The sequence below is a fragment of the Arachis stenosperma genome, chromosome 9 (genome assembly GCF_014773155.1).
Source record: "Arachis stenosperma cultivar V10309 chromosome 9, arast.V10309.gnm1.PFL2, whole genome shotgun sequence".
Classification (NCBI taxonomy): Eukaryota; Viridiplantae; Streptophyta; class Magnoliopsida; order Fabales; family Fabaceae; genus Arachis; species Arachis stenosperma.
The window spans coordinates 81,161,599-81,171,112 of NC_080385.1; the positions used below are offsets into that span (position 1 = coordinate 81,161,599).

At 38.5% G+C, this 9,514-nt stretch overlaps 1 non-coding gene across 1 annotated transcript; it reads left to right on the plus strand.

The window, feature by feature from the left end:
• The first annotated feature begins 7,883 nt into the window (after positions 1-7,883).
• On the plus strand, positions 7,884-7,990 carry LOC130952921 (small nucleolar RNA R71). Its single transcript, XR_009075095.1, has one exon. It is a non-coding gene; the product is annotated as a small nucleolar RNA R71 (small nucleolar RNA).
• Positions 7,991-9,514: the final 1,524 nt, after the last annotated feature.

Genomic DNA, 9,514 nt, shown 5'->3' on the forward strand with positions numbered 1-9,514 from the left:
AATACAAACAAAGAAATCATACATTCATGCAACAATCATAATAGAGAAAATGCACAACCAAGTATGATGCATGTCTAGCCCTAGTGTAGGTAATGAGCTCATTTGTCGGTTACATACCCGCTCCCGACGTTACCCAGCAACCTCTGTCTGGATAAGGCTTTCCTGTTGGCAATATCCACTGCAAGCAACCTTTGTCTTGCAGGGTATCCACTGCAAGCAACCTTTGTCTTGCAGGGCAAAACTTATTAGCCGATATACGCCCAACAGACTCACTGTAAGCAACCTCTGTCTTACAGGAGCAACAACATACTCACTGTAAGCAACCTCTGTCTTACAGGAGCAACAACACACTCACTGTAAGCAACCTCTGTCTTACAGGAGCCACAACACACTCACTGTAAGCAACCTCTGTCTTACAGGAGCACATTCATCTTGATACCTCTGTAAGCAACCTCTGTCTTACAACAAAGCATTATAGCAAGGTATCCCAGGAAAGCGTTCTCAGTGGTCGTACCACCATCTATCTGACTGCCTCTCTGCAGTAGATTCTTACATAATCATTCTCATTATCATCATTCATTAACATTCTCATTATTCATCATCACTTTCACATTCTTATGCTGTAACTCTTTCTTTCTCTGTTCAATCACGCCATACAAACTCTACAGCTTTTACTTTTACATCTTAACTCAAACCATTTCTCTTTGTCACATTACTCTCTTCTCTATGTCTTTTTACTTTGCTCAGATTACTCTTTTCTCTGTATCCCTCTATTCTGCTCTGGTTACTCTGTTCTCTGTGTTTCTTTACTCTGCTCTGGTTTCTCTGCTTAACATATGTATTTAAAGCTTATGTAAATTTCGGTATGAATAGTTAGCCTGTCCCAAGTATAGGTTCATTAAGTCTATACTGAAACAGTTTAACTTCTCATATAATACCTAACCCTAGTCGCAACTCGAGGACTAACTATGTTGCCCTAGTTCGTTCGCTAGTCTCTGTCTGTTCTTCTATTATTAAAACTTTACAGACTTTTTCTTCGATTCTTATCTTTTCTTCAGCTTTTATCTTTTCTTTATCTTTTCCTCACTAACATGTTATTACCACTCCCTAAGTGTTTTATGAAGGTAATTATGAGATTCTGCACTTAAAGTTGTCTTTCTAAAGCTTTTACAGAAAACTGCCTTTTCTGCATTATTTTATTATTTTTATTAAAATATTATTTTTAATTAAATATTATTATTTAATATTTTATTATTATTTATTATTTTATTAATATATTTTCGAAAATTAACTTTACTTTAACCTTTAACCTTTAAAATTCACTTTTTACCCCCGTAACTTTTAATATTTCTACTTTTACCACCCTAACTTTCAGAAATTACAAAATAACCCCTCAAACACCAAAATAATTACTTCCTTGCCCTTTTATGAATCAAAAAGGTGTTCTTCATTGTTCTTCACCACACTCAAAGTGTTCTTCGTGTTCTTCATAAATTCTTCAGATTCTTTCTCTGTTTTCACCCGTTTTTCAATCTTTTCAGCAACCGATTTTTACCAAAATTCATAATAAATTAGCAGCCACTAAAACCCCATCTTTTCTACATGATTTCATCACAAATTGAACCTCAATTTAAGCCTAGGGTTTCGTTTTTCCAGCTGCTCCAAGAACATGAACATAAAGCTTGAATTTCATCAAATTTCATCAAAATTTCACCAAATTTTCACCAAGAATCAATCATATATGCAACCAATTTTTAGCACAGCCAATTTATACAACATTCACACAAATCAAACACAAATAATCAAGATTAATTTCGTGACACCCTACCTGGTTTTGCTGCTCCTAATTCAATCAAACTTTCAGGTGGTCCTTAAGCACTTTTTCCTCCTAAATCACACCAAGAAAACACATATTTACCCATGTTTCCTTGAAACCGAATCAAAAGAGAGATGGTGCAGCCAACTCACCTTGATCCCAGCCTTGATAAGTCATATGATCATGTAGAGAAAGAAGAGAGGATCATTTTGGTCGGATTGGAATTTTGATTTGAGTTTTAGTTCAGTAGAAATTAAGCTTTGAAGATTTGGAACTAAGAACTTTTCTCTCTTTTTCTCTCTACCTATTTTCGGCCACAAAGTGAAAATGAGCCAGCCTTGGGGGTTTTGGGGGTGTAAGGTGAGTTATGATTGGTTGGCTTGGAGGTGGATTAAAATAATATTAAAATATCTCTAGTGTACAACTACTAAAACTAGGTGTATCGGAACACTCGTAAAAACATCTCTAAAAATTATTTTCTGAGCTACTAGCATAAATGACACTAGTAACATATTTATTATGATAATAGAACATGTATAATGAGGCCTTAGCATTGCTAAAGTCATCAGAGAGTGCTAGTGCTAAGCTGCACCAGTAAACCGTAAACCTGGTTAAACCGATTTCCTGTTTTTAACTAAAACAGACCAGGTAACCTTATAATATCTTTCAAGCAACTTCTAATACTAATATAATGATAATATTATACTATTATCTTTCTTCTCTCATGAATCGAGTCCGGTTCGTCAAACTGAGCCTATTTACGAAAACTAGAATCAAAACTCCTAACCGATACGGTTCAAAAACTAGGTTCTCCGTGGCCGCGTTGTCGAGCTTGCCTCAAAAGAGGTTTTGGCTTAAAGATGTCATAATGACAATGAGGATTGAGATGCTTGATGATATATAATAGGTCTTTCCTTTACTGATCTTCCGGAGAAATCCGTGTCTTCAGAAAAGATCTCGCGTACTCGAAAAACAGGGTTGTTACATCACGCGGTCGCGTGGGAGGCTAATATTCCCACATGACGCGGACGCGTCGGCAATGCGGTCGCGTGGGCCGATTTGTGCCACTGGCACGCCTCCAGCCACGCTCCAGCGCGACTCTCTGTTCATTTATTATTATTATTATTATTTTTTCTCTCCTTGCAACGCGGACGCGTAGCTGATGCGGTCGCGTCGCTGATGCGGTCGCGTCGCATGGCATTTTTTTTTTGAGATGTTCAGTTCCTGGGAGAATATGGCTGCATGATGAGAAAATTAGTAAGAATTCAATAAAATAACTAAGAAAAACTACTACGAAAAATAGTGAAGGATACAAAATTATCGGGTTGCCTCCCGACAAGCGCTTCTTTAACGTCACTAGCTTGACGGTCAGTTCTGCTAGTTCAGCAGATGAGTGGACCTCTGGCGGTCAATCTCGCCTCCAAGATAGTGCTTCAACCTCTGGCCATTCACGGTAAATTTCCTGTCAGAATTTTCTTCCTGTATTTCCACATGACCATATGGTGAGGTTCTGGTAACAACAAACGGTCCTGACCACCGAGATTTCAGCTTCCCGGGAAAGAAGTTGAGCCTTGAATTATACAGAAGCACTCTTTGTCCTGGCTCAAAGACTCTGATGGCAATCTTCTTATCATGCAGTAGCTTGGTTCTCTCCTTATAGAGCTTGGCATTCTCATAGGCTGAATATCTGAATTCATCAAGCTCATTCAACTGAAGCATCCACTTAATTCCTGCAGCTTCTGAATCAAGGTTCAGATACCTAATTGCCCAATAAGCCTTGTGCTCCAGCTCAACTGGCAAGTGACAGGCTTTGCCATAGACTAACTGATATGGGGACATGCCAATTGGAGTCTTGTATACTGTCCGGTATGCCCAGAGAGCATCATCAAGCTTCCTAGACCAGTCCTTTCTTGAAACACTGACGATCTTCTCTAGAATCCTCTTAAGTTCCCTGTTGGAAACTTCAACCTATCCACTTGTCTGAGGGTGATAGGGGGTTACCACTTTATGACGGACTCCATATCTCTACAGAAGAGAGTCCAACTGTCTATTGCAGAAATGGCTTCCTCCATCACTAATGAGTGTCCTTAGGACACCAAACCGGCTAAAGATATATCTCTGAAGAAAGCTCATTACCACTTTGGCATCATTGGTGGGCAAAGCTACGGCTTCCACCCACTTAGATACATAGTCAACTGCCACTAGAATATAGTTGTTTGAATGTGAGGGTGGGAAAGGTCCCATGAAATCTATGCCCCATACATCAAACAACTCAACCTCAAGAATCCCCTGCTGTGGCATTTTATGGTTTGCAGGGAGATTTGCAGCTTTTTCACATCTGCCACAGTGCTTCACAAATGCTCTTGAGTCTTTAAAGAGAGTCGGCCAGTAAAACCCGCTCTCAAGGACTTTTGTAGCTGTCCTTTCACCACCAAAGTGGCCTCCATAATCAGACCCATGACAGTGCCAAAGAATCTGTTGCTTTTCCTCATCTGGGACACATCTCCGGATTATTCCATCTGAGCACCGTTTAAAAAGGTATGGTTCTTCCCAAATGTAGTACTTTGCATCAGTCAATAGCTTCTTCACTTGTTGCCTACTGTATTCCATTGGGATAAAATTCATGGCTTTATAGTTTGCAATGTCTGCAAACCATGGTGCCTGCTGAATGAGGAATAACTGCTCATCTGGAAATGTCTCAGTCACAGCTGTGGGTGGTTGTACTCCTGATTCAGGCTCAATTCTGGAAAGATGGTCGGCTACTTGATTCTCTGACCCTTTCCTGTCTTTTATCTCAATATCAAACTCCTGAAGGAGCAACACCCATCTGATTAATCTTGGTTTAGAATCCTGTTTGGTTAGAAGGTACTTCAAAGCAGCATGATCAGTATAAATAATAACCTTAGAACCAAGTAAATAGGACCTAAACTTATCAACAGCATACACAACAGCTAATAATTCCTTTTCTGTAGTTGTGTAATTCTTTTGGGCATCATTCGACACACGACTAGCATAGTAAATGACATGTACAAGCTTACCATGCCTCTGTCCTAAAACAGCTCCTATAGCAAAGTCACTAGCATCACACATTAATTCAAATGGTAGATCCCAGTCAGGGGGAGCTATAATGGGAGCAGAGGTAAGGTTTGCTTTCAGAGTTTCAAAAGCATGCAAACAATCAGAATCAAAGACAAAAGGAACATTAGCAACCAAGAGGTTGCTTAGAGGTTTAGTAATTTTAGAAAAATCCTTTATAAATCTTCTATAAAATCCTGCATGACCCAAGAAACTCCTGATTGCTTTAACATTAGTAGGTGGTGGTAATTTTTCAATTACCTCCACCTTTGCTCTATCAACCTCAATTCCCTTACTTGAAATCTGGTGTCCAAGAACAATACCTTCTGTAACCATAAAATGACATTTTTCCCAGTTTAAAACAAGGTTTGATTCTTGACATCGTTTTAAGACAAGAGATAAATGCTTAAGGCAAGATTCAAAAGAATTACCAAAAACAGAAAAGTCATCCATAAATACCTCAATAAACTTTTCAACCATATCAGAAAAAATTGAAAGCATACACCTTTGAAAAGTTGCTGGAGCATTGCAAAGTCCAAAAGGCATTTTTCTGTAGGCAAATACTCCAAAGGGACATGTGAATGTTGTCTTCTCCTGATCTTGAGGGTCCACTACAATTTGATTATATCTAGAATATCCATCTAGAAAACAATAAAATGCATGACCAGCTAACCTCTCAAGCATCTGATCAATGAAAGGTAGGGGAAAATGATCCTTCCTTGTAGCAGTGTTGAGCCTCCTGTAGTCTATACACATTCTCCATCCTGTGACGGTTCTTGTGGGAATGAGCTCATTCTTTTCATTCTTGATCACTGTCATCCCTCATTTCTTGGGGACTACCTGCACAGGACTTACCCAAGGACTGTTAGAAATAGGATAAATAATTCCTGCTTCCCATAGTTTCATTACCTCTTTTTGGACCACCTCTTTCATGGTTGGATTGAGTCTCCTTTGTGGTTACACAACTGGTTTAGCATCATCTTCAAGGAGAATTTTGTGCATACACTTGGTTGGACTAATCTCTTAGAAGTCACTAATGGTCCACCCAAGAGCTGTTTTATGACTCTTGAGTACTGAAATAAGCGCCTCTTCCTCTTCAGGCTTCAGGGAAGAGCTAATAATCACTGGATATGAGTCATTCTCACCTAAGAACATATATTTCAGAGAAGGGGGTAAGGATTTGAGCTCAAGCTTGGGGACTTCCTCCTCTGCTTTAGGCGTGTAGACCATATCCTTCTGGGGTGGTGAATTATCAATTTCAACTAATTCATATTCAGAGATAGGATCCAGAATGTCATCCAGCACCTCAGCTTTTAGTACCTCTTGAACAAGTGGTTCAATAATATCTATTTTCATACACCCTTCAGAATCATTAGGGTGCTTGAGAGCTTCAAAAACATGAAGGACCACCTATTCTTCATTGACTCTCAGAGTCAATTCACCGTTTTGTACATCAATCAAAGCTTTACCTGTAGCTAAAAAGGGTCTACCAAGTATAATAGAGGATTTTACCTCCTCTTCCATGTCTAATATAACAAAGTCAACAGGAAAGATGAATGGTCCTACTTTAACAAGTAAATCCTCAACAACACCCACAGGTAATTTAATGGAAAGGTCAGCAAGTTGAAGAAAAATACGAGTGGGTTTTACCTCCTCAATTTGAAGCTTTTTCATGACTAAAAGTGGCATGAGATTGATGCTAGCTCAAAGATCACATAAAGCTCTCTGAATGGTGACATCTCCAATGGTGCAAGGAATGACAAAGCTCCCTGGGTCTGGCATCTTCTTAGGAAGGTTGTGTTGAATAATGGCACTGCGTTCCTTGGTTAACACCACTGTCTCTTGTTCCTTCCAGTTCCTCTTGTGGGTCAATAATTCTTTCATAAATTTAGCATAGAAAGGCATTTGCTCCAGAGCCTCTACAAAAGGAATGTTGATCTGTAGCTTCTTGAAGATATCTAGAAATTTAGAGAACTGCTTTTCCTTTGAAGCCTTCTGAAGTCTCTGCCGATATGGCCTTTTTGGCTTGTATTCAGGAGCCTTTGGCAGTGTAGGATACGTGTCTAGAGAGTTAGGGAATGGGTTGTCTGCACGCTTTGGAGTGGCGTGCTCCACTTCTTCCTTTTTCTCCTCTGGAGCTTTCTTTTCAACTAGCTCCTCATTAGCCCTTGTCTCAAAGCCAGCTATTTTACCACTCCTCAATTGAATAACCTTGCAGTCTTCTCTTGGGTTCACCACTGTATCACTTGGAAATGTACTTGCAGACCTTTCAGGTATTTGCTTGCTTAGCTGGCCTATTTGCACTTCCAGGTTTCTGATGGAGGCTCTTGTTTCCTGCATAAAACTCCTTATCATCTCCCAATTCGAATCTTCCATGGATTTAGAGTTGGCATGCTGAGGCTGAGGTTGGTGATTATTGTAATTGTTCTATTGGAAGCCGCCTTGAGATGTATTGTTGAAATTTTGAGGTCTCTGAGGTTGGTCTCTCCATCCAAAATTTGGGTGATTTCTCCAACCTTGATTGTATGTCTGAGAATAGGGATCATTGTTGGGATTTCTAGTAGCACTCCCCATGTAATTGACCTGTTCAGAAGAGGCTTGAGTATAATCATAGTTATCATTCTGCACAAAATTACCTGTCATGTCATACGAGTCTTCTTGAGGGGAATTTCGGGTGTTGATAGCTGAGACTTGCATGCCACCCATCTGTTGAGTAAGAAGATTTATTTGTTGAGACATAAGCTTGTTCTGAGCAAGAATAGCATTAAGAGTTTCCACTTCCATGATACCCTTCTTCTGAGGAGCCTCAGAGTTCACGGGATTCCTGTCAGAGGAGTATAAATATTGGTTGCTAGCAACTAATTCAATAAGCTCAATAGTCTCCTCCGGTGTCTTCTTTTTGTGCAATGAACCTCCTGCAGAATTATCTAAGCACATTTTGGACATTTCACCCAAGCCTTCATAAAATATGTCTATTTGTGTCCATTTGGAGAACATGTCTGGAGGGCATTGCCTAGTCAGTAGCTTGTATCTCTCCCAAGCTTCATACAAAGTTTCACCATCCTTCTGTCTGAAGGTTTGAACCTCCATCCTAAGCTTAGTCAGCTTCTTTGGTGGGAAAAATTTTGTGAGAAACTCAGTAACCACCTTGTTCCAAGTATCCAAACTGTCCTTTGGTTGAGAATCCAGCCATAGTTTTGCTCTATCCCTCAGAGCAAACGGGAAGAGCATGAGTTTGTACACCTCTGGGTTTACTCCATTTGTTTTCACGGTGTCACAAATTTGCAGAAAACTAGAAATAAACTGATTTGGGTCTTCGTGGGGAAGGCCATGATACTGACAGTTTTGTTGCACCAAGGTGACTAGTTGAGGCTTCAACTCAAAGTTGTTCGCAGCAATAGGGGGTACCACAATGCTTTTTCCATAAAGATCCGCAGTAGGGGTAGAATAAGAGCCAAGCACTCTCCTTTGTTTATCATCCCCATTCGGATTTGCCATATTGACATTAGCATTATTATTGAGATCCATAGTGGATTCTGTAGCATTGTAAAGTCTTGCTTGTTGTAAATGCCGCCTGAAAGTCCTTTCAGGTTCAGGATCAAAGTCTAAGAGATGTTTTTTGTCTCTGTTCCTGCGCATAAACAACCAGAAAACAAAAAAGAATGGGAATCTCTACGTCAGAGTGCAGAGAATTCCCAGTGAGGTAACCTGTGTAAAGAGATAAAAATATTGAATAAAATAGATGGAAGGAAAATAATAATAGTCAACACCAAACTTAATTTTAGAAATTAAGAAAAATATTAATATTAAATATTTTTATTTTATTTTATTATTATTTTTATTTTATATTTTTTTTATGAAAATAAAATAAATAAAAAAATAAAAATAAAAAAAAAGAAGAATACGCGTACGGCGTAAAGGGGGAGGGGAATAAACGAAAAGGGAAAAATTAACGTAAAGAAAAAAAAGAAAAATAACTAAAAAATGTAAATTAATAATAAAAAAATTATTTTCTCTTTTTTTTGAATTAATAATAAAAAAAATTTTCGAAAATTTAAAAGCAAAATTTAATTAAAATAAAAATTAAAATGCCTACTCTAAGTAATCAAACAACTAATAGTTTTCAATCACAATCAGTCCCCGGCAACGGCGCAAAAAACTTGGTGCGCTATTTTACAACCCACACTACTTACCGGCAAGTGCACCGGGTCGTACCAAGTAATACCTTACGTGAGTAAGGGTCGATCCCACGAGGATTGATGGATCAAGCAACAATGATTGATTGATTGGATTAGTTAGGCAAGTAGAAAAGAGTGTTGGAAGTTCAAAAACATTAAAGAGCAATGTTAGAATTTCAGAAAGCAAGCAACAATGAGTTGGGAATAAAATGTTGAGAAAACAGTTAAGGTTTCAGAGTTATCTATTTTCCAGATTTATTTTTATCACTAACTAATTTAATCATGCAAGATATAATTTCTTGGCAAACTATATGTAACTAGGCCCTAATTCCTTAGACCTTCCTAGTCTCCTTTAAAATTTATTAATTGCCAATTCCTTGGTCAATTAATTCCAATTAGAGGGTGATGATCAATCTCTAGTTTATATGCCAAAAGAATTCTAATT